The 18,757-nt window shown below is 44.8% G+C and overlaps 1 long non-coding RNA gene across 1 annotated transcript; it reads left to right on the plus strand.

The window, feature by feature from the left end:
* The first annotated feature begins 413 nt into the window (after window positions 1–413).
* LOC141609526 (uncharacterized) lies at window positions 414–8,375 on the plus strand. Its single transcript, XR_012527452.1, has 4 exons — window positions 414–495; window positions 1,914–1,992; window positions 6,670–6,755; window positions 8,174–8,375. It is a non-coding gene; the product is annotated as an uncharacterized LOC141609526 (long non-coding RNA).
* The last annotated feature ends 10,382 nt before the right edge of the window (window positions 8,376–18,757 follow it).

Genomic DNA, 18,757 nt, shown 5'->3' on the forward strand with positions numbered 1-18,757 from the left:
CAAGTTGAGTCCGCTTTGCGGGTACTTTGGGACATTTTTGGGCCTGTTTTGACTCGGTTTAGGACTGGTTTAGGATTGTTTGAACTCGTTTTGGTACCGTTTTTGTGCGACCTTTCTATTTGTTTTGGGACAAATCGAAATGGAGGCCGTGTGGGCTTTTTTGGCCTCGGTTTTGGGAGCCGTGACATTTGGGACGGATAAAATGGTGCTTTATGGGACTGTTTCTAGGGCGTAAAAGTTGTGAAAATTTTCTTGGTATGCCTCAAAAAGGGAGGGTCATAATGGTTTATGAACATAAGACAAAAGAGCTAATGAATATGATTTACATGTTTTGATTTAAATTAATTTCCGTCTCATATTTTATATAAAGATAATTCGTTAATATCGTCCTTTCACATAATTATTTTAGGTGGCTCATATGTGGTTGAAGAGGAAGAGTAATTTTGGGTTTTAGAAGCTTTCTCAAGTTATTGCTTGTCTCTTTGCTAGCTTAAGGTAACTATTCCGAGTGACTCGACGAATTAATGTCACATTAGTAGTTAATGTGTGCCTGTTGTTTGTTAAGTGTTTAGGTGATTGATAATGTGTTACTTTCGTTTTTCACATGATAGAAATTAGAAATAGCATGAGAATAATATTGCGATAAATTTTGTAATTTGGGCCAAAGTAGGCCAAGACTACGAGTGGGCAGTTGACCGAACGAGTTTGGTCAAGCTAGGTTTAAACCATCGACCTCGATTTGACCGATGACCCGTCGCGGGACTCGGGTCGAGGGTTTGTCTTTGAGGTGAGATTAGTTGTTATTGGAGGTTTTATGTTATGCCTTGATATTTGTAATTATCATTTCACATGTTGGTTGTTGGATGAATTGGTTGCCTTATACTTGAATCTTCTTGTCTTGTTGCCATTTTAGCTTGTTCTCATGAATTATGAGATTAACGGTTAATTGGAATTTGGATTATTATTGATATTGAGGATATTGTTGGATTGTCTGTTGAATAGACATTTATATAGCCTTTCACATGATAGAATGTTAACATTTATGTTGGTAAGTTGAACTCTTTGCCCTCTTATGGTTAAGTGGGTGTCCTATTTGTCTTGTGTGGTGTGGGCTAAAATATTCAAGCTGGGACTAGCCGGGACTAGGTCCTAGGTGAGTATTTCGGCCTTCATCATAGATAGGTCTTTATAGTCTTTGACGAGTATATGTTCACCGCTTGATAGCCTTTGTGTTCCTGACTAGTGGATGTTTATCCAAGTTGGGGCATGACCTCGGTACTTATTTTGATAGTATGGGGTCGGCTTAAGTACTAGCCAACCCTTCGGTGGTGTCCTTAGGGTACTCACTTCACTTTGTTTTAAAAAAGTTGTGGGTCTTGGGTGCGGTGGTGTGTATCCGCATGTCTAGGTCTCAAGCAGATTTTAGGCTAGGGTTGTGTTGTCTCTTGGCCATGTTTTCTTAATAGTAACCGCCGAGCCAAGATACCGGTTCGATTACCTTCCCTACCTCGTGGTATAGACTCGAGTTACAAAGTGACTATTGACCGTACTAAGAACTTATGCCTGTCTTTGATATATTGCCCTTTCTTGTTTGATGATTCTATGAATCATAGAAGGTGAGATGCAAGCCGGCTATGGTTGATAGAGTTTGGATTCCCGTGTGTTATGTGACTCACATGATAGTGTAGTATGAGTCGGTCTAGTATTCACATGCTAGGACTATGTGTTGTTATATTGTTGTTCACATGATAAGCACGATTGCCTTAGCATCTATATGCTAAGGCAGTGTGTGATTCGTATTCATATTCTTATGTTTACATGTTATATTAATTATGACATTTCGTGGGTCGGGAGAACTCGAGTTACTCCCCACTGACTGTGGCTTTCGTATTTGTATAAAATGCGAATGACAGGTAGGTGATGCATATATGGGGTACATGGACGAGCTAGCGAGCAAAGTAACCTTGGGACCTAGACTGGTTTTATTTTATGGTGACCCTTAAACCCTTTTTATGTCACATACATTTTAGGGACATATGTCTCCCTCTTTACATTTAGTTGTATAATTTGCTATTCGCGACTTTAGCGATGGTTATGTTATGAAACTTCTAGTTAGACCTTGTATGTTTGACACCTTCCAATTTGGATATCTTTATAACAGGTTCAGGTTTTAAAAATTACAGGTTTTTACCCAAATGAACCTATTACAAACATATCCATGCAGTTTTATTCTAGAATTACGTGTTTACATTTCCGCGATAATTGAGGGTGTCACAGTTGGTATCAGAGCATATTTGCTTCCGACGCACGTTTGTGCACCCCAATATAAATAACTTGACCTTAAAATAATAAACTTGAGAGATGGGTAAGATGGGTAGACTTAGGACCTTATGTTGTAGTCTCTTTGTGTTTGCTCTTTGTTAGGTACTAACCTGTTTGTTGATTGTCATTTGATAATTGTTGCGTTCTTGGATCAATGACCGTGAACTTATTTATAGTTAATGGAGTTATTACCCTTATTATAAAAAAAAAAAATTTGAACTAAAGGTTTTGAAAATATTTTAATGTTTTTCACTGGTTTTAACGTCAATTAGTGTTAAAGCTTGTTATTGGAGACGTCTGATAATTAGTTTTATCATTTGTTGGTGTAAAAATGTATTTTTATGTCTTTGAATTGGAATATTGATGTTCTTGAGTGATCGCCAAGAGTATCTCCGTTCCATTGAAAGGACACTTATATTTTACGAAGATCAAGATTTAGTGCCGATTGCTGAGGAGTGAATATTTGTTCAACCTTTGAAGAATGCTTCTACTTCCTTGAAGATGTTTCTCGTTCTTTTTGTATCTCGCCTTATTCTTAATCTCTTGGTGCTTATCCTCCTTCTAAACTCCCTTCTGTTTTACTTTAAAAGCTACGCTTGTACTCCTAACTTGTCTTTTGTTCCTTGCTTATCCTCCCTTAACGCCATTTGATAGTACTCTTTCTTGTGAGAAATGTTGACCTTGGTTGGAAAATTCGACTTTTGAGGAGATTGTTTGTGTTTGACCCTTTCCTGGTTTTGAGAGGATTTGATGATGGAAAGACTTAGGTAATGTGATGAGACATACTTAGTGATTCTTATACCTATAGATCCTTGATAAAGTCAGTACGTTGGATTGGTGGATTTTGTGTGTCAAGTGTGAGTTGCATTGTTTACTGAGGTTATGGAACATGGCATTGTTGTTTATGTTTGGGATACTAGTGCTTACTACTTGACTTAAAATGGATGAAACCAATGGTGGATTTGAGGATATAGGGTTGACTAAGTAGTCGAGTTTGTGATTGGCTTCCATAATCACTTTGGATATGAGGGTTTGATAATGTATTGGTGATGTGATTTGGTATTAGTTGTCTCTTGAGAGTTCTTGAGTTGAGAGAGACTTAGTATTGAGAAGAATTTGTTAACCCTATAGTTTTATAGACCTTGAGGTCGCATTGAGTACTTGAGATGATGGGATGATGTCGTAGCTGAGTGTAGCTGAGTGTAGTTCTGTTTTGGGAATCCTTGATAAGTAAAAGGATAGAGAAACTTGAGATCCTATTGATTTTTCAGATTTTGGGGTTGGTATGTTACTACCTTGTTTTGAAATGAGAACCTTGTGGAATATTTGAGGAACCTTCTCTTGGAGTTTAGAGCTTGGTATTGGGATTCTTGATTGAAGGTTTACTTTTTTAAGGAACCCATAGTTGTCACTAGTTGGATACGAATATAGCTTTGTTGGAAGCCTTAACCTTAGGCTTGTGAAAGTTGTTTCGGGATGTTTGAGGATTTGGAGCGATGAGATCACACTTATAGTGGAGTACCTTGTTTCAGGGAATAGATTAGGATGAGGTAACATAAGCGATTGAGGAAAACCTTGGGAGTGATGTGGTTATGAGTTTTGTTGTTAGGAAGTTTTCGGAACCGTTTTGAGTGATGTTGTTGTTTGAGATAAGAGTGTCTGGCGTTTCCTTGTTGTCTAATTTCCCTTTCTCCTTGATCATAAGCGTTACCGTTCATACCTCATTTCCTCGCTTCATCTTGCTTCTCCTTTAAGTTTGACACTCGTATCTTGTGAAACTCTATCTTTGACATCCTTGTAATTTTGACTTCAATTTCTACCCTATGAAAGTCATTATAGCTCTCTTGTTGATTAAGTTTGAGCTCTCTTAACATACTTTGTTTCTATGTTATCTAAGTTACTTTCCTTTTTGTACAACTTCTAAACTTACAAGCTACCAGTTTCGATTCATTTTTAAAAGTTTATGTCACTTCTGCAAACCTAACCTATTTTAAAGATTTGAAAATGAAAATTCGATTTAATTTTCTAATTGTTCTTTGAGTATAGACTTCTTTATCATGGTTTTGAGTTGCTAAACCTGAGATTTTTGTAAATTTTATCCAATTTCTATTCACTTTGATCTAATCATGATGCCTTTGTTAAAGTTTAATATTATATTTCAGGAATTTAACTCCCCTTTTAGTTTAAAGGTGAAACCTTTATTTCTATTTTGGCTTTTGCAAAAGAAAATTTGGGTAAATTACCTTTTCTTTTGATTTTAACGTTGATCGGATGTTAGAACTCGTTATTAGAAATGTTTAATAACTTGTTCTACTCTTGTCGACGAGTGATTTTCGGTTTTAAATTTGTTTTTGACTTGGAAAGTTAGCGCTCTTGTGTGCACGACAAGGGCAATTTCGTTCCATGAATGAGACTTATACTTTTGAAAACTCTTCATTAATGTTTTCGAAAGTATTTTGATTTTCGATTTATACAAATGATTTGCCTTTGACCTTATCTTGGATTTGGAATGTGATGTTCTTGAATGCGCAACGAGAACACTTCCGTTCCTCCGATGAGAATCGTTACGTTTTAAAATTTTATTTGAAACTTTTGAAAGAATTTTGATTCTTACGATAAGTGACCTTTTAAATGTTTTGGTTACCGATTCCAATTTCAGTTTTATTTTTATAACCTTTTATTTATACTTTCAAGTTTCGAGGACGAAACTTTTTAAAAGATGGGGTGATTGTAACACCCCGTATTTTATTAAGTTGGATAAAATTATTTTAATTGCTACTTTGTATTTAATTACGTTGGTTAACGATTTATATATTTATTTTCTCAGCTAATTAATTAATTTCATCATAATTCGATACGTTAATTTTAATAATCATTAATAAGTTTATTTAAAGTTAGTTCGAGTTTATTGAAATTAGTTCGAGTTTATTTATTTAATAATTTCCGTTTCTTTACGAGTCCTTATGAAAGTTGTTTTAAGTAAACCCGAGATGGATTTTGGGAACAAAACCGTCCAATTAGCTATTTTGAGCTTATTTCACTAAATTAGCAATTTTTATTAATATCCGTTAGTTTCGTAAAAATCGCTAATAATTCCGATTCAAGCGGATATCGTATTATTTACGTTAACTAGCTGAGTTTATTTTATTTTCACTCATTAAATTTATTTATTATTGATTCCGTTTTATTACTGAAACTTTTACTTAAATCGGTTAAATTTAACTCAAACGGTTTTAATAACGATCGAAGTTTCTTAACGACGAAGAAACGACGTATAATAAATAGCAAAGCTAGCAGGTTCATTGTCTCATTTCACATTCTTACGTCAACTTTTCTTCTTCTTCGTTCTTTTTCTTCTTCTGGCGAATTCTTTTTCCTTTTCAAAATTTGATCTGTTAATCGACGTCGGTACTTCGTTCCTTATCCGTTTTCAACTATTTTTGTTCCATAGCGCTCCTTTCGTCGTTCTCGTCAATCCGTTGTAAGTAAAATTCATTTTCGTTATGTATTTTTACAAACCCAATTTATGTTTTTAGCTTTGTTTATTATAAGACGGTTGTATGTACTAAAATAGACGGTCTGGTAGAATATTTGTTAGTCATAAATGATTAGTTCAATCGGAAAAAGGTAATAATGATAGGTTACTCAGTATTACTTGTTAAATTTGTGTATTTTGAAAGCTGGTTAGTCTGTTTTGTAGTTGAGACAGTGTATAATTATATATAGGGATCATTATGGATGTTAATTAGTCAGTTGTATAGTTGAGACGGTGTATACTGATATGTGGAGATGATTGAGACGGTGTATACTGACCTCTAGGGATCATTTGGGATGCTAGCTAGTAAGTGGTATATTTGAGACGGTGTATACTGACATGTAGGGATTGTTTTGGGATGCTATTTGGGATCTTGTTTAGTTGTGGTATTGTGCGAAAAATTAGATGTTTTTTTGAGTCCGCTTTGCGGGTACTTTGGGACATTTTTGGGCTGTTTTGACTCGGTTTAGACTGGTTTAGGATTGTTTGAACTCGTTTTGGTACCGCTTTTTGTGCGGCCTTATTTGTTTTTTGGGACAATCGAAATGGAGGCCGTGTGGGCTGTTTTGGCCTCGGTTTTGGGAGCCGTGACATTTGGGACGGATAAAATGGTGCTTTATGGGACTGTTTCTAGGGCGTAAAAGTTGTGAAAATTTTCTTGGTATGCCCAAAAAGGGAGGGTCATAATGGTTTATGAACATAAGACAATAGCTAATGAATATGATTTACATGTTTTGATTTAAATTAATTTCCGTCTCATATTTTATATAAAGATAATTCGTTAATATCGTCCTTTCACATAATTATTTTAGGTGGCTCATATGTGGTTGAAGAGGAAGAGTAATTTTGGGTTTTAGAAGCTTTCTCAAGTTATTGCTTGTCTCTTTGCTAGCTTAAGGTAACTATTCCGAGTGACTCGACGAATTAATGTCACATTAGTAGTTAATGTGTGCCTGTTGTTTGTTAAGTGTTTAGGTGATTGATAATGTGTTACTTTCGTTTTTCACATGATAGAAATTAGAAATAGCATGAGAATAATATTGCGATAAATTTTGTAATTTGGGCCAAAGTAGGCCAAGACTCGAGTGGGCAGTTGACCGAACGAGTTTGGTCAAGCTAGGTTTAAACCAAAAACCTCGATTTGACCGATGACCCGTCGCGGGACTCGGGTCGAGGGTTTGTCTTTGAGGTGAGATTAGTTGTTATTGGAGGTTTTATGTTATGCCTTGATATTTGTAATTATCATTTCACATGTTGGTTGTTGGATGAATTGGTTGCCTTATACTTCAGTCTTCTTGTCTTGTTGCCATTTTAGCTTGTTCTCATGAATTATGAGATTAACGGTTAACTGGAATTTGGATTATTGTTGATATTGAGGATATTGTTGGATTGTCTGCTGAATAGACATTTATATAGCCTTTCACATGATAGAATGTTAACATTTATGTTGGTAAGTTGAACTCTTTGCCCTCTTATGGTTAAGTGGGTGTCCTATTTGTCTTGTGTGGTGTGGGCTAAAATATTCAAGCTGGGACTAGCTGGGACTAGGTCCTAGGTGAGTATTTCGGCCTCCATCATAGATAGGTCTTTATAGTCTTTGACGAGTATATGTTCACTGCTTGATAGCCTTTGTGTTCCTGACTAGTGGATGTTTATCCAAGTTGGGGCATGACCTCAGGTACTTATTTTGATAGTATGGGGTCAGCTTAAGTACTAGCCAACCCTTCGGTGGTGTCCTTAGGGTACTCACTTCACTTTGTTTTAAAAAAAGTTGTGGGTCTTGGGTGCGGTGGTGTGTATCCGCATGTCTAGGTCTGCGCAGATTTTAGGCTAGGGTTGTGTTGTCTCTTGGCCATGTTTTCTTAATAGTAACCGCTGAGCCAAGATACCGGTTCGATTACCTTCCCTACCTCGTGGTATAGACTCGAGTTACAAAGTGACTATTGACCGTACTAAGAACTTATGCCTGTCTTTGATATATTGCCCTTTCTTGTTTGATGATTCTATGAATCATAGAAGGTGAGATGCAAGCCGGCTATGGTTGATAGAGTTTGGATTCCCGTGTGTTATGTGACTCACATGATAGTGTAGTATGAGTCGGTCTAGTATTCACATGCTAGGACTATGTGTTGTTATATTGTTGTTCACATGATAAGCACGATTGCCTTAGCATCTATATGCTAAGGCAGTGTGTGATTCGTATTCATATTCTTATGTTTACATGTTATATTAATTATGACATTTCGTGGCTGGGAGAACTCGGAGTTACTCCCCACTGACTGTGGCTTTCGTATTTGTATAAAATGCGAATGACAGGTAGGTGATGCATATATGGGGTACATGGACGAGCTAGCGAGCAAAGTAACCTTGGGACCTAGACTGGTTTTATTTTATGGTGACCCTTAAACCCTTTTTATGTCACATACATTTTAGGGACATATGTCTCCCTCTTTACATTTAGTTGTATAATTTGCTATTCGCGACTTTAGCGATGGTTATGTTATGAAACTTCTAGTTAGACCTTGTATGTTTGACACCTTCCAATTTGGATATCTTTATAACAGGTTCAGGTTTTAAAAATTACAGGTTTTTACCCAAATGAACCTATTACAAACATATCCATGCAGTTTTATTCTAGAATTACGTGTTTACATTTCCGCGATAATTGAGGGTGTCACATTTTAATTCTTGGTTATGTATATATTTTGAAGGGACAGATGTCTCCCTCTTTTACCTTGGGTTTGTATCTCTATGTTCTCGCAACTTTAGTTGGGTTATGTAAATTAGTTAGTTTGCATTTGCAGGTTTTGGGCACTCTTAAGTTGGAATTGTTTGTGAATGGTTTAGGAAAGTTTTAAAAATTACAGGTTTTATCTAGTTGAACCAATTACAAACATATCCTGTCAGTTTTTCTGTAGAATTTACGTACTTATTTAACGCTATATTTAAGGGTGTCACAGTTGGTATCAGAGCTTGTTGCTCCCGACGCACGTTTGTGCACCCCACCTAAAATCACTTGACCTTTAAATAATAAACTTGAGAGATGGGTAGGATGGGTAGAGTTAGGATTTTATGTGGTAGTCTGTATGTGATTGCTAATTGTTAGTGTTCCGGGTGTAATTTCGGAGCAAGTATCGTTACCACCCGTGGCTTGTAGAATAATGTCTTGAGTTGAACCCTTCTTGCTTCTATCGTCCCTTTCGGCCTCTCCTGCAACAATGAACGAACTGAGGGCTTGGCTTTGTGCCAAGCGTACTCACTCTGACGCTCAAGTTAGTAAACTTAAAGGATTAAGCTGTGTTACTTGGCTAGATATGTATTGTAGAGAGATAAGGGAGATATTACCAGATGAATAGTGTATTTAGGTTGAGTTGTGGGATCCCCTCCTCAAAGAAGGTTGAGGAGTATTTATAGGCTTTCACCTTTTGTCACGTAGTGGCCAAGTGGCCAAGTGGCTATCAGGTGGAAAGACTGTTCTACCCTCGGCCGATGGACCTATGGCAGGCCGGCCGAGGGTCTTGGATGTGAGTACGCGGATATGTGTCCCGGCTGGCAGGTTGCCAGGTCGAGACCCAGGTGACAGGCCGATGGGACGCATCGGCTAGGCTGTCTAAGTCGTTGACTTGCTGTGGATATCTTTGACCTTGCTCAGTGTGTTGACTTGGTCAGCGGTGCAGAATATGCCCCATCAATTTGCCCCCAGCGTAGTCTGTGCCGTGGTATGGGCTCCGATGTACTTTTGAGCGTATATTCTGCGCAAGTAATTTTCAGAAATTTTTCAGATCGGCTTCTTCTTGTGCATCGGCGTGGCTCTTGTTAGGCCGTATCATACACCATATCCCCCCTCCACATGGATGCGTAAAGGGTATCCGATGTGGAAAAGAACATGACGCTGGCCGAGACCAGGGCTGAGAGTGCCGGTTGATTTTGATTGCTCCCGGCCGGTGCTTCCTAGCTTGGTTGATCGGGTGGCCGGCGGAGACTAGATACCTGGGAATTTGTTGAGGGAGATGAATAGTCGAAGAGATGTGAATGGGCGTGTTGAAGACGCTTGGTCACTGTTGCATTGATTGACATTCAACTGTTGCAACGATTGACATCCCGCGGTTGCATGCTTGACACGTGTATGTTCGCTGATTGGTTGACGCTTTATGGGCTGTGCCCTGATTGGTCCTTCTTCATGGGCTTTTCTCTATAAATAGGGCAGTTATTCCTTGATTTTGGCCTCCATTTTATTTTCGAAAATTTTCTCCAAAATCTTCCTCTCTCCAAACTTTCAAGGGTTGTCTTCGTCTTCTTAATCTTCGGAGTATTTGATCCGGCGAGTGTTTTTCTTTAAGGTAAACCAGCAAACTTTTTATTTTTCTTGCTAGTAATTTGTTGTGAATCATGTCCTCTGATGCCGGGACTGGTATTTCTGCGCCGGGGGGTTCCCCGTCGCTTCTTGATGAGGAGGAGGGACTGGAGGCCATCCCGCTAAGGTTTGGGGGCCCTAGGTCTCCTTCTCCCGTAGCTGATCTGCCCCTCCTGGAGGAGTTGGGGGATGAGGATGATGCGGATGATGATGAGGGGGCTCCGGTGATGGTGGGAGGATTACTACTCCGGATCCTGGTGAGGGGGCTCCCGTTGATGGTGGGAGGATGACTATTCCGGATCATGGTGAGGCCTGCACGACTGGCCTCGACCGTGTCTGGACAAATAAATTCGCAAGCAGCTCCGGAGAAACTCTTTTCGGAGATCACTTCTTCCTTGGTGAGGGGTATAAAATTGTTCTCCCTGGGGAGGGTCAGGCGGTCTGCTGTCCTCCCCCGGGTCATATCGGCGTGTACCTCAGGCATTTGGAGTACGGGCTCCGGTTTCCTTTGAACGAACACGTCATGGCCATCATCAAAGCTATGAATCTTGCCGTGGCCCAACTGCATCCGTTGGCCATGAGGACGATAATCGGCTTTGTGTGGCTCTGTCTCTTTAAAGGGGAGGTCCCTACGGTCAACTTATTCCGCCGACTTCATAGTCTTCGGCCGTCATTCGCCCGAAAGGTGGGGTGGTACAGCGTGCAGACGGAGCCCGGATATGTTTCCGTAAACAAGCTTACTTCCTGCAAAGACTGGCAAGAGCGATGGGTGTACGTCCAAGTGCCGGAGGACTACCCATTGCCTCGGTCTTTTCAGAGCCCCGTTCACTTACGGTGTGAGACCCGGGAAGAGTATGAGAAACACGTCTCCCGGGGTAGCAAGGTTAAGATGGACGCTTCTTTTGTCCCCCTTACTGCGGATGAGAAGCGGGCAATGCAGCTATTTGATGCTGAGGAGGGATGGCTGCCCCCGACTCAGATTATTCTTCAAGACGAGCTGCTATGCCGCGTCGGCCTCATACCGGCCCTCAACTGGGGTGAGTGGGGTCGGTGTGAGGCCCACCTTTGCTTGTTATGTTCCTTTTCAGAGCCTTGTTTTACTTCCTTTATGTAACTCTTGTTTGATTTCTTGCAGATCGGTTTGGGCGAGATCTGTCTGAGAAGGACTTGAAGAGGCTAGGGCTTGACAAGGACGGGAAGGTTGTCCAGCGGCGTCCTACGGCTGAGTTGAAAGATCGCCGACTGTCCCCTAACGAACTCATGGACAAGCAGACGAGGGCGTTGGATCCGGAGACGGCTCAAGCACGGGTTCTTGGTGGCGTGCCGAAGAGATCAAAGAGGGCAGCGTCCAAGTCGGCGGCTGCATCAATGGCAACTCCCTCTTCGACCCCAGTGGTCGAAAAGGATCATGTGGAGGTGATCAACATTACTGAGGGGGAGGTGACCGTTGCTAAGGTCCCTTCTCCGAAGAAGAGGAAAGACCCACCGTCTGCTTCCACCGTTGCCGTGAGAAACTGTTTCCACCACCCTCCAACTAAGAGGATTCGAACGGTACGGATTTAACTCGTGGTTCGGATTTAGCCGCTCGTTGGACATTCCCGACGACACGGGCTTTCGACGTGTCAATGCATGGTGACATGGATGCTCTGTGTAAATTTTTTGTAGATCCATCGTCGGCAGCTGCCGTTCTCACTGAACGGCAAGTAGGGAAGCAGCCTGAGAAGGCGATTGAGAAGGCGGGTGACCAAAACGTCGTCGTGGACTCCTCACCCCAGAAGGTTACTCCCACCGAGCTCGTGGCGGAGGGCGAGAAAATATATAAGAGGTTGGGGAGATGGAGTCGTCTAGCCGCCTCCCTCATCATGGAGCAGGAAAAGGCCATGGCCCAATCTGGGCCGCTGATTGCAAAGCTCAAGCTTGATCTTTCTTCTGCGAGGGGGGAAGCCGGGAAGGCTAAGCTGGATCTTCATGCTGCCAAGAGGCGTGCGGAGGAAGCTGAGAAGCTGCTGAGGGCCGAGAGGGCCAAAGTTGAGGATGCTGATGGCGCCACGGCCAAGATGTTGGAGGAGCGGGACAGGTATAAAGGTGCCTACGACGCTGTGGTTGCCAAGAGGGACGAGTGGGAGGATCGATTCCAGAAGCAGGCGGAGGTGCTCAGGGACATGCAGGCTATCCTTGCTCAAAAAGAGAAGGACATTGAAATGCTTCAAGATGATCTCCTCCCTAAAATGTGCGTCCAGTTCCGGGACCGGGCCGAGGAGGCGACCAGGGAGGCAATCAAAAGGGCCGTCCCCGACGGCTCCTTCCCGTGGGAGAAATTTGACCAGCTCCTGGATGAGATGGCCGAGGCCGCGGAAACAGCGGCTGCAGAGAAGGCAGAGGCAGCGAAGGCGGCTCAGATAGCTGAGGCCAAGGCGGCCGATGATGCGAAAGTGAAGGAGGGTGAGGGGCCGAAGTTGCTTGAAGATGCTCAGCCTTCCCCAAAACCGGCCACCGAAGATGCTGTTGCTACTGATGGAGGGCAACGACAGGCATAGGGAGACGGGCGGTCGTCACCAGACTCACCCGGCGTCTCGGATAGCTTTAGCTGTTCGGGGGCCAATTATTGAGCCTTCTCTCCCTGCCATCCTTTTGGCGCTTCAAATCCCAAGTCTGTAATCTTTTGCTTTTTTGTTTCTTCGCTTTTGTAAAGCTTTGGTAGGTAGAGTTTAGGCTACCCTCATGGGGACGGCCGTCGTTTGTACTCTCCTTAAAATCATATTTAATAAAGTTATCTTATCGGCCTTTGGCTTGGCCAGGGCTTCGATCACAGTCTCTCGTTTGTCTTTTCGCGTTATTAATTGAGTGCGTTCGTTTTTACACTCGGCATGACCGAGGCAGTTTGAACGCATGTCTCAACTGTGTTCAACGTCTTTAGCGTTCAGAATCGTGTAGGCATATTGACCGCTAGATTGGCGTCTCAATTGCGCCGAGTATACGTTTCTCTTTTAGCGTATCGAGCGGCGTGTTCCCCGTCGCTCTCGGCTTTGACCGAGGTAATCGGGGTTGCGGCTTCGATAGCGTTCGTAACTGTGTAGGCATATTGACCGCTAGATTGGCGTCTCAATTGCGCCGAGTATACGTTTCTCTTTTAGCGTATCGGCCGGCGTGTTCCCCGTCGCTCTCGGCTTTGACCGAGGTAATCGGGGTTGCGGCTTCGATAGCGTTCGTAACTGTGTAGGCATATTGACCGCTAGATTGGCGTCTCAATTGCGCTGAGTATACGTTTCTCTTTTAGCGTATCGGCCGGCGTGTTCCCCGTCGCTCTCGGCTTTGACCGAGGTAATCGGGGTTGCGGCTTCGATAGCGTTCGTAACTGTGTAGGCATATTGACCGCTAGATTGGCGTCTCAATTGCGCTGAGTATACGTTTCTCTTTTAGCGTATCGGCCGGCGTGTTCCCCGTCGCTCTCGGCTTTGACCGAGGTAATCGGGGTTGCGGCTACGATAGCGTTCGTAACTGTGTAGGCATATTGACCGCTAGATTGGCGTCTCAATTGCGCTGAGTATACGTTTCTCTTTTAGCGTATCGGCCGGCGTGTTCCCCGTCGCTCTCGGCTTTGACCGAGGTAATCGGGGTTGCGGCTTCGATAGCGTTAAAGAATCGTGTAGGCATATTGACCGCTAGATTGGCGTCTCAATTGCGCTGAGTATACGTTTCTCTTTTAGCGTATCGGCCGGCGTGTTCCCCGTCGCTCTCGGCTTTGACCGAGGTAATCGGGGTTGCGGCTTCGATAGCGTTAAAATCGTGTAGGCATATTGACCGCTAGATTGGCGTCTCAATTGCGCTGAGTATACGTTTCTCTTTTAGCGTATCGGCCGGCGTGTTCCCCGTCGCTCTCGGCTTTGACCGAGGTAATCGGGGTTGCGGCTTCGATAGCGTTCGTAACTGTGTAGGCATATTGACCGCTAGATTGGCGTCTCAATTGCGCTGAGTATACGTTTCTCTTTTAGCGTATCGGCCGGCGTGTTCCCCGTCGCTCTCGGCTTTGACCGAGGTAATCGGGGTTGCGGCTACGATAGCGTTAAATAATCGTGTAGGCATATTGACCGCTAGATTGGCGTCTCAATTGCGCTGAGTATACGTTTCTCTTTTAGCGTATCGGCCGGCGTGTTCCCCGTCGCTCTCGGCTTTGACCGAGGTAATCGGGGTTGCGGCTTCGATAGCGATTCTTCCCTTCGAGTTTCCGTCTGGTGGCAAATTGTGGAGGGGACAGACACTTTGATGGAGAACTTGGACGATTCATTTGTTTGTTATGATCGTGCGTTGGGGTGTCCACAATGGGTTTGGACACCTCCGCCGCTATACAAAGTATTTTCTCAGGTTATCGGTGTTCCAATGGCTCATCAAAGGCACACCTCCCATGTCTGTCAGCCGGTATGTACCCGGCCTCATCTCTTCGACCACTTTGTAGGGACCCTCCCAGTTGGCCGTCAGTTTGCCATGAATATTTCCTTTGTTGGTGGCAGCCGACTTCCTTAGGACTAGGTCTCCTATTTTCAAGTCCCTTTTGTGGACTCTTCGGTTGTAGGCTCTCTTCATCCGGTTCTGATATACGTCCAAGTTGAGGCGTGCCGTGTCTCGGCTTTCTTCGACCAGGTCTAGGGAAGCTCTTAGGCCCTCCTCGTTTTCAACTGGGTCAAAAGTGGCCGTTCTGAACGTCGGCACCGTGGCTTCGATCGGCAGGACCGCTTCGGAGCCGTAGACTAGGTGGAAGGGGGTGTATCCCGTTGCTTCTTTCTCCGTGGTTCGAAGGGACCATAGGACGCCGGGTAGTTCATCGGCCCATCTTCCCTTAAGGTCTTCAACTGTCTTCTTCAAACCGTTGAGGATGGTTTTGTTGGGTGCCTCCGCCTGCCCGTTACTCTGCGGGTGGCAGACGGAGGAATACGCAAACTTGATGCCAAGCTCCTCTAACCAGTTCATTATCAGGTCGCTCCAAAATTCTCGGCCGTGGTCAAATACCATAACTTGGGGCAATCCGAAGCGGGTTATAACGTTTTCCCAGATTACCTTTCTGACGGCTGCTGTGGTCTTCGCTGGTACTGCCACGGCCTCAACCCATTTGGTGAAGTAGTCAACGGCGACGATTAAGAACTTCCTTCCTCCGGAGGCCGTTGGAAATGGCCCTAGCATATCCATCCCCCACTGTGCGAAAGGAAGGGGGCTAAGCACCGGTTGTAGGTCTCTGGAGGGAGCGTGTATCACCGGGGCGTGCATCTGACAGTTCGTGCACTTCTTGGTCTTCGTTCTGGAATCTTGAAGCATGGTGGGCCAGAAGTAGCCAGCTCGGAGAGCTTTGTGGGCTAGTGTTCTTGCCCCCATGTGGTGTCCACAGATGCCTTCGTGAATTTCTGTCAGTATCAGTTCTGCGTCGGCCGGACCGACACACTTCAAGAGTGGTCTTATTACGGATCTTCTGTACAGTTCCCCTTCGAACACCAGGTACCTGGCGGCGATCCTTTTTATTTTGGCCGAGGGATTGCGGCCCTCCCAAGAATTCACCCGTGAGCTTGTATCTCATTATCGGAGTCATCCACGTTGTCTCGGTCTCTATGTTACCCACCATGCCGACGGTCTCAGTGATGCTTTTCGCATTCCTGATATCTACCAGCACAGTTCGGCTGACATTCTTGATGGTTGAGCTGGCCAGTTTGGAGAGAGCGTCGGCCCGGTTGTTCTCGGATCTGGGAACGCACTGGATTTGGAAGGATTTCAATTTGGCTACGTCGGCTTTTACCCTCTCTAGGTATCTTACCATTCCGTCGTCCCGAGCCTCATACTCCCCTCTGATTTGGTTGGTAACCAATAGCGAGTCGATTTTCAACACAATGTGTTCTCGCTCCGCAGCCCTAGCTAGCTCGACTCCGGTTATCACCTCCTCGTATTCGGACTCATTGTTCGAGGCCGAGAAGGTGAATTTCAAGGCGTACTCAAACTCGTCCCCGTTTGGGCTGATGATAAGGATGCCGGCTCCTGAGCTATTCGTCGTGGATGAGCCGTCGGTGTAGACCTCCCATATGCCTGGGTTTGGCTCTTCCTGATACGTGCATTCGGCCAGGAAATCTGCAAGCGCTTGCCCCTTTATCGAAGGCCTTGGTTTGTACTGAATGCCGAAACCAGAGAGTTCCACTGCCCATTTGATGAGCCTGCCGGATTGCTCGAATTTTTCCAAAGCTTTCTCCAACGGCTGATCGGTTAGGACCGTCACGGGGTGTGCATCGAAGTAGGGTTTTAACTTCCTTGTGGCAACGATAACGGCGAAGGCTGCTTTTTCAATTAGTGGGTAATTTCTCTCGGCGGGCAGCAGTGTATGGCTGACGAAGTAGATTGGGTGTTGCTGTTTGTCTTCTTCCCTGACGATGACGGCGCTGACCGTGGCCGAGGTAACTGCTATGTATAGGTATAGCGTCTCCCCAAAGATCGGCACGACGAGTTTGGAAGAGTCGAAGGTGAGCTTTTAGTTGTTTGAAAGCCGTGCTCTGTTCCTCCCCCACCAAAGTCTTTATTTCCTTTCAAAGACCTTGAAGAATGGGGTGCTTTTGTCGGCTGACCGAGAGATGAAACGAGCGAGAGCCGCCATTCTCCCTTGTCAAGATCATAACCTCTTTTCGATTCCTTGGTTCCGGCAGGTCTAGGATTGCTCGGACTTTGTCCGGATTGGCATCTATGCCCCCGCACGACAAGTACACCTAGGAATTTACCTGCCCGGACACCGAAGTTGCATTTCATTGGGTTGAGCTTCATCTTGTATTTCCTTAGTGAACAAAATGTCTCGTCTAAATCGGCCGGATGCTCATTTGTCGGACTTGCTTTTTACAATAGCATCGTCGACGTAAGCCTCAATGTTTCGCCCTTTTTGGTTTTGGAACACTTTGTCCACCAGCCTCGTGTACGTTGCTCCGGCGTTCTTCAAACCAAACGGCATCATTTTGTACATGTATGTGCCGTTGGCGGTGATAAATGCGCATTTAGGCATGTCTTCTTCGGCCATAAACACTTGGTGATACCCCGAGAAGGCGTCCGGCGGGCTCGGATGGTGTAGCCCGCCGTGGCGTCGATCAAACTATCTATTCGAGGCAAGGGATAGCAATCTTTGGGGCATGCTTTATTAAGGTTGGTGAAGTCTACACACATTCTCCATGCCCCCGATGACTTCTTCACCATTACAACATTGGCTAACCATTCAGGATAAGTACAAGGCATGATAAAACCTGCCGCTAGTAACTTATCTACTTCGGCCTTGATGGCGTCGTCCTTCTCGGCGGAGGAGTTCCTCATTCTCTTGATCGAGCGGTGGAGAGTACGTTCACTTGTGAACAATCACCTCCCGGCTCACGCCTGGCATCTCGGCCGCCGAGTACGCGAAAACATCTTTATTCTTCCTCGCGGATCCAGGAGGTCGGCTCAAATTTTGGTTCCGTGTTGACACCGACGGTTACGGTGCGGCCCGGGTCAATCTCTACCTCCTCGGTCTCCGCTCCTTCGACCATGCCGATGGTCCGATCATTTCCGGATCTGGGGGTGTACTGTATCCGGAAGGATTTTAGTTCTGTAGCGACAGCTCTCACCCTCACTAGATACCTTATCGTCCCGTAGTCCTGGGCTGCGCACTCTCCTTTAATCTGGCTGGCCACTAAGAGTGAGTCTGTCGTCACCATGATACGCTCTGCTCCGGCGGTTTTAGCTAGCTCAACTCCGGTTATTACCGCCTCGTATTTGGATTCATTGTTTGAGGCCAATGAGGTAAGTTTTAAGGCGTGCTCAAACACGTCTCCGTTTGGGCTGATAATAACGATATCGGCTTTCGAGCTATTCGTCGCGGAGGGGCCATTAGCGTAAACCTCCCATAAATCGGGATCCTCGTTCTTCGAGATGAGCTTCTGCGCCTCCCCGGTCGAGAGACATATATCGGTGTCGGGGCCCGATGGATATCACGGCGTCGATTTCGCTCAAAGTGACCCGGCCTATGAGAACGTTGTGGGCAGACGTGCCGTCGATGACTATGAATTCAGACATAACACTCTTGGCTGCACTCCCCTCGCCGAACCTCACCGGCAATCTGACCGACCCCAGGGGTACCAGGCCGTCCCCAGAAAAGCTGTACAACGGGTTGGCGCAGGGGCTCAAATCTTCGATCCTCAGCCCGAGGCTGAGAAAGCACACTCTGTACATGACGTTTGTGTAGGCGCCTGTGTCAATCAGGCACCTCTTCACCAAGTGGTTGGTTATGTCCAGGCGGACTGTAAGTGGGTCGCTATGAAAAGTGGCGACTCCATCGTAGTCCCCTTGTCCGATGGTCATGTCTGGGATGCTGGGAGCGGGGGTTGCTGTGTTGGGCACAAAGTTGATGGCCGGATAAGGTTCATCCTGGGGCCGTTTGTGCTCATGAGCGGACCCACTGCTCTCGTTGTCCCTGATGACGACATTGACTACTCCTACCCGCTCTGAGGCGGACTTGCTATTCGATCCGCCGGCATCTGGTTTTTGGCCTCTGGCAACATATT

This window comes from Silene latifolia, chromosome 10 (assembly GCF_048544455.1).
Source record: "Silene latifolia isolate original U9 population chromosome 10, ASM4854445v1, whole genome shotgun sequence".
In the NCBI taxonomy this organism is placed as follows: domain Eukaryota; kingdom Viridiplantae; phylum Streptophyta; class Magnoliopsida; order Caryophyllales; family Caryophyllaceae; genus Silene; species Silene latifolia.